Consider the following 6,992-nt stretch of genomic DNA (forward strand, 5'->3'; position numbering starts at 1 on the left):
AAGGACATATCTCACCAGTGTCTGATACCTGCTAATGACTGTCATTTAACTAGGAGTCACACAGAAAGAACATTCCTTTCTAGAGCTGTAGCTCCCATTTTTTTTGGGGGGGGGTAATCAAAATGGTTACTTATTACATTCATGAGTGAGACAAATCCCTCCTGCAGCCTGTAGAGTTGGGAAGCCTTTTTACAGGCCAGCAGGGAAAATTAAATCCTGGGGTGTTTTTAAGAATTGCCCCCAATTTTCCCCCACTTCCCATGGACGCTCAGCATTCTTGTGGTCATGGAGAGGAGAAGTGGGGAAAGGATCTCCCTAATGCATTGAGTGGATTGAAGCGTGCAACGGTGCTTATTGGCCATTTCCCCTGCCCAGGGCACCATTCTGCAACAAGGAGTGGCAGCTCCCCTATTGGGATTAGAGTAGAACCAGATGTCTGGGCTTGATATGAGCCTCACGCTAATCACCTCTTTGGGGCTGGGAAGGAATTTTCCTGCATTGCCAAATAGGCCAGGGCAGTGCTGGTATGTTTATTTTTTCCACCTTCCTCTCAGCAACTCAGAGACTCAATAGCTAAGTGTGATGGAATGCACCTCTGTATTCACATCCTACACACTATTGCAATAATCTTTGTGCAAGGCATACAATGTGTGGTATCATTTGAAAACTCACAACGTGCTGATCAGTAATATCATAGTAAAATGCATTTAGCAACATCGTGTGTAAAGTTATAAACAAAAGCTGAAATCATGGCTGAAGTGTGTTTCCCAGATAAGTCTGAGTGACTAAGCCAGTATCTCAAAGACAAAAGGTAAGCTGACACCCTAGCCAGATATCAGCAAACGTGATGGGCCATCACCTATCAAGTGGCCATTCTTTGCCAAGAAAGGGGGGCAGGGAAAAAGAGATCTGTGTCTTAGCAAAGAAACAACATGAAGTCTCCTTTCTCCAGCAGACTCCATTGTCTCTTGGTTCTCAGCTGGAAATGCTTTTCAAAAAAGGACAAAAACTATAAACAGAAGGGGCAAATACCCGGAGACACTCCTTTCTCTGTCCCTGCCCATCTCATTTTCTGCACCTGAGAAGACAAAGGAAACAGCCACTGAACTCTGGGGAGGGGTCCTGACCTCAAAGTTTGGTCAGTAATGCAGTTGGCAGCATGTGATGAGAAATGTAGCTTTGAATCTAAATTTCTCATCTCATGTTGCCAACAGCATTACTGACCAAACTATAGTTTGTTAAGCTAGGCACTAGAAAGCATTTTTGTCTTTATTTCTTTGCAACCATTTCTTATTTTTAATGCCTCATCACTTGTACTCACTCTAAATCTCTCTTTATAGTTAAGAAGCTTGTTTTACTTTTTTATCTAATCCAGTTTTTAAGTTGAAGTGTCTGCATAAATCCATTTAAGGTGGTAAACTGGTGCATATTGTTCCCTTAAAGAAATATCAGACAACGTAGTAGGACTGTCCAAGAGAGGGTGGGCCATACAGGACAGACATTTCTGGGGGAAAATCCAGGACTGAGAGTGTGTTGGGGTCACCCTGAAGTATAACCAAGGCTGGTGAGAGCCAGAATCTAACCCAAGTGTGGCTGGCAGGCTGTAGTTTCACAAAGACACTCAGAATGTGGTTTGCATGCTGAAAGGCTATTTGTGAGCAGCTCAGGTGGGAGCTACTGTCAGCAAGGTATTGTGAGGCATCCAAGATTGCAGGGCAGGGGTGACACAGCTCCTCACTGGTCTGGTTTACGTCTTTGTATATGACAGTATGTTGGCTCGTAATGTGTTCAAGCTGTCACAGCTTGGTTGGTGTCCAATGCAAGTGCTCATTCCACAGTGGCCTCATCTCCGGATAAACCATATCCGGAATCAGGATTAGGTGAGGGCATCCCTTCAGGAATATGCGGGAAGAAGCTGAGGCTGCTACTCCCCTTTTTCTCACACCGTTAAACAAAGGAAAGGATGGTGTGTTCCCAGCAATGGTGGGGGGGGGGACAAGTGAAAGGTTTGGAGGAAGTGGTGAGGGCTGGAGGTATTCCTCCCCCATGTGGTATGGGTTTCAGAAGGAAAGTTGACCTTCCCTGGAAGGGTTAATACTAGATAGTTTCCTAGATGTGTTAATAAAGTTGTGGCCAGTGAAGCCACATTCCTGATGTCTTGTCTGTCTTCCTGTGGTGTCCGAGATGAATATGTATTGCTTCTCTAGAGAACTAATCTTCTCTTACAGTGATAATGTGTGTACATGTTCATGCTTTACTGGCCCACAAATGGCCCACTTGGTCCAGTAATGCAGTAGGTTGTAAAAGGAGGGTTAACTTCAGCATTTGAAGGCAAGATTTATAAACAGATTCTTTAGGCAAGTCATGTACAATACGTTTTTCATTTTCATCATTTTAGTGCACATGCATAAAAAACTGTCAGTATCACTGAAAGATATTGTTCCTCTGGCAGAGACAATGAGAGAAAACAAATGCAATAGGACACTTTGGAAAAGTCATTTCACTATTCAGCATTTTTGTTGCCATACAACATTTCACACACTTTCTTCCACATAGTGAGTTCATTAAAAAAAAGAAAAGACTAGTCTCAGATATTTATATAGAGCAGCTCTAAACTCAGTCAGTTCACACATATCATTCCTTTCAAACTATAGGAACATAAGAACAGCCATACTGGGTCAGACCAAAGGTCCATCCAACCCAGTATCCTGTCTGCTGACAATGGCCAATGTCAGGTGCCCCAGAGGGAGTGAACCGAACAGGTAATGATCAAGTGATCTCTCTCCTGCCATCCATCTCCACCCTCTGACAAACAGAGATTACGGACACCATTCCATTCTATAGAGCAAACTTCTTGGTAATTTGTAAGAGTTCTGTCTGAATTAAGTAAGGTTACAAAGGGATGGTGGAGTAGAGATGAGCTAGGGTCTCTAAATAAGATAAAGCGTTACTATTGTTTTCACTTTTAGTTGTGTTCCTGCCACTGACTTTTGACATTGTGAATCTGTTTTGATATGAGAAAACCAAAATATAAGTTAATAACTATTCCTTTTGGGAGTTAGAAGGACACATCATTGGTGTATGGACACCTGTCTACTATAAACAACATTGGGGACCACTAATTAATTTAACACTGTTTATTTATTCTAGGTTTGTGAACACATCATATGGTAAAACTTTCTGTCAGCCTTGCCACATTTGAACAAGGGACTTAACAGTAAAAGGCTCTGCAGTCTGTTACCAATCCTCTGAGCCAGCTTTTATTATTTTGTCCACAGGTTCTAAAATGGGCATATATATAATATTTTATCTTTACAGAAAGGCAGAGGGATTACATATATATGTATAGTTATTGTTATATTTTTCCTTACAGAATAAGCAAACAAATACTTGCAGTTAGAATAAGCTTTATTTCAGATTAAGAGAACAGCAAAGTGAGTAAGACAAGATAAAATCTCCACAAGAGAGAGCATGACATATATCTACGTGAAAGTCTGAACAGAACTGAACAAAAAATGACTCCTTTCCAGGGATGAAAGTAACTTACAGGACTTACCGGTACTGCCGGAGTCCTGAGGGGGGCGTGGCCTCAACTGGAAGAGACGGGGCCTCTCAAGATTTAAAGGCCCTGGGGCACCAGCTGTGGCTGGGAGCCCCAGGGCCTTTAAATCAACCCGGGGCTCTCAGCTGCAGAGGTGGCTGGGAGCTCCCGGGGCTCCCAGGCAAATTAAAGGGCCTGGGGCTCCGGCCGCCATGGAGCTCCGGGCCTTTTAAATCCCCACCACAGCTCCAGCTGGGATTTAAAGGGCTCAGGGCTCCCGCCGGTGTGGGGAGCCCTGAGCCTTGCCAGGCTGGGGCTGGGATTTAAAGGGCCCAGAGCTCCCATGGCTGCGGGGAGCTCTGACCCCTTTAAATCCCAGCCCCAGCCCGGCCGCCAAAGCTGCGGGCAGGATTTAAAGGGCTCTGGGCTCTCCGCAACAGCAGGGAGCTCCAAGCCCTTTAAATCCTGGCCCCAGCCCTGCCGCCGGAGCTGCAGGCGGGATTTAAAGGGCTTGGAGCTCCCCGCCGCTGGCCACGGAAGCTGGTGCGGTTTGTAACAGTGTACTGGCTCTTGCCGGTACGCCGGATCAGACTGGACTGGCTTACTTTCACCTCTGCTCCTTTCTCTAAAGACAACACTCTTTAGATATGTAGCACTGCAGAAAACAAAGGCATAAAAATTACATACACAACACTATTCTCTGATGCTTTTAAATACCGTATAAGACATACACGAGCCTTTCTGTTTAAGACTCCAGTATACGTTTATTTAGTAGTATATCATAAGAATTGGAGAATACTTCATATACTTGCAGGTAGTTTGGCAGGTTTCATCTTTAGCAGTCTGTGGTTTAAAAGCAGTAGTATATTGATGCTAGCAAAGTAGTTGTAGAGTTTTATAAGTCAGGAGGTAAATGTTTTCAGCACTTTTTGAGAGTGAACTTGTAGCAGAACATGGCTTCAGTATGAGGATGTTCAGAACTTTATTCAGATCTCAATCTCATTCTGTACAGGTCCAGCTGAAACTCAAGAAAGAATACTTATTCCTGTGCATAGATTCTGAAGATGAATCAAGGCTGACATCCATGGAGAATAACAATTTCCAGTCTAAAGATGAGGAAAGAGAGAGATTGCTTCAAGAAAAAGTCCAACAAGTGACAGTGACAAGTTGGTTGGAAGATTTGAAAGAGTAAGCATGACTTCCTCTGATGATTCATTGAAAAATCACCTAGCACATCACAGCTGAAGAGAAGACTACAATGTATAGTTCCTAAACTTCTTCCAGAATTTTTACCACTACTATTGCTGAACTGAAACATCATCTGATAATTTTGTAGAATGCTAAGGGCTACCATTAGGCTAATGTAACTAAAAAAAGCCCATTCCCCAGTTTAGGTACTTCGTTTTGCCTTTATTTTAACTATTTATTCTAGCTGGGGTGGGGGGAGAAAATTCTGGCAACATTCATTCCAAATCAGAAGCAAGTGTTGATTCGAACACATACACGATGCTTTCTTTGTTTGTGTCCCCTGTGCATTTAAGCCAACAAGCTGTATTAGTGCTTGCAAGTGCAGTTGCTGAGCCTGAATATTTGAATATTCACTGACAAAGAATTTTGAATTACGCTGAATTTTTAATTGTAAAGCTGTAATTTGCATTGAGTTGATTAGCTACATAAAGAGAGAATAAAAAACAAGTAAGGACTTCAGGGTTTCATCCATATTAGAGAACAGCATTGAAATAGAGTATTATATTAATGTACTTTGCTGGTGTTTGTATTCTGAAATATTGGTGGTTGCATTTTTTAGGCTTGCTTTGACCGCTTATCATATGCCAATAATGTAATGAGGTATTTGCTATAGAATGTAATGAATCAAAACTACTAGCAGTGAGATGAAACTACAACTGGGTGGATTAGATTAAGAGGACTGAAGATCAGAGCTGGTGATCTTGTCATGATATTTGTCTTCTATATAATTATAGATGCATAGTGCATGTGCATTGTGATAGAGAAGGTTTGGAGAAGACATCTCTATTATAATTGCCCATTTTCAAAAGTAACTAGGTGGGGCACAATCCAGATTAGTGGGGGCTGAGTGACCCCTATCCTGCAACCTTACGTGCCTCAAAATGGCCTTGCTGAAGTAGTGCCCACCTGGGCTGCACACAAACAGCTTTCCAGCATGCAATCCACACCCTGAGTGTCTGTGTGTAACTGCAGCCTGCCAGCTACACCCTGACTCTCACCGTCTCAGTTAGACTGGAGGGAGGCCTCGACAAACCCCCATCCCTGGATCTTCCCCCAGAAATGTATGCCCTGTACTGCCCAGCCTTCTCCTAGAGTAGTACAAATAAGGAAATATTATGCCATCTTATTACCTTATCCAGACACTTCAACTTAAACACATAGGATAGTTAAAAAAGTAAAACAAGTTTGTTAACTTCAAAGAGCTAGACTTTAAGTGAGTTCAAGTAATAAGGCATAAAAGTCAGAAATGATTACAAGAAAAATAAAGATAAAATGCTTATTAGCATCTACTTAAAACACTATCTTAGTTGCAAAGTAAACATATTCCAGCAGATTACTGACCAAATTTTCAGGTCAGGACTGCGCTGAGTCCAATAGCTGCTTTCTTTTGTTTTCTCTAGTGTTGATAATGGGGTGGGCAGGGAAAGAATCGGTGGTGTCTTGGAGTGTTTGCCTCTTTTTTTTTTTTAATAGCTTCAGTCCCCTACTTGAAAAACATTTCCATCTGGGAACTAGGAGACAAAGAGTCTATGTGGAAGGATGTTCCCTGTTGTTTTTTCCCTCCTGTTTGAGCTTCCTTTTTTTCTCTAAGGTAAGAACATATTCCTTTGTTTAGGAAAGACCTATTTGTTGACTTCTGCTTGGGCAGATGTGTGGGGTTGGAACATTTGTTAATAACACCATACAAGGAAATCTTATAACTTCACATACAATGTTGTCACACATGTTATCAGGACAATACTGACCAGGAAATTATAAATTTTCAAATGATACCTCACAAAGCATACTTTATACAAAGACTATTACAATAGTGTGTAGGGTGTGAATACAAGGGTATATTCTGTCACACTAGGCCATCAGCTTTGCTCCAAACTGAAATGTTACATAGAGTCTTGCCATAAGATTTATTCTGAAAGTCTTGCAAGTTCACTGAATCCCACTTCTAAGTGCTATCATTGATAAGAATCTGGATCAAGGCAGCTTGATTCATCACTATTGCAGTTTTATGATAGTGTAGCTTCACTGAAGTCAGATTTTTAAAAAGTCCAATATCTGCACTCAAACACAGAAATACATTTGTCTGTGTATGTTTGTTTGCACAACTACTGCAAGGTACATTTTGCTTTTGTGTAAGCAAATAAGGATTTAGGCCCAGATTCCCCAAAGATATTTAGTCACCTAAATCTCACCAAAATTAGGCACT

The 6,992-nt window shown here is 41.9% G+C and overlaps 1 long non-coding RNA gene across 2 annotated transcripts in view; it reads left to right on the forward strand.

Annotated features, from left to right (window-relative positions):
- The window catches only part of LOC120408248, a 128,621-nt gene extending 122,312 nt beyond the window's left edge, over positions 1-6,309 (forward strand). The window contains exons 5-6 of one of the 2 annotated variants that reach the window (XR_005600565.1): positions 4,554-4,729; positions 6,263-6,309. This is a non-coding gene — a long non-coding RNA (uncharacterized LOC120408248). Of the gene's footprint in view, positions 1-4,553; positions 4,851-6,262 lie in introns of those variants that run through there. The other variant, XR_005600564.1, reaches the window with a different exon arrangement.
- The last annotated feature ends 683 nt before the right edge of the window (positions 6,310-6,992 follow it).

Source organism: Mauremys reevesii, linkage group 6 (genome assembly GCF_016161935.1).
Source record: "Mauremys reevesii isolate NIE-2019 linkage group 6, ASM1616193v1, whole genome shotgun sequence".
NCBI lineage: Eukaryota > Metazoa > Chordata > Testudines > Geoemydidae > Mauremys > Mauremys reevesii.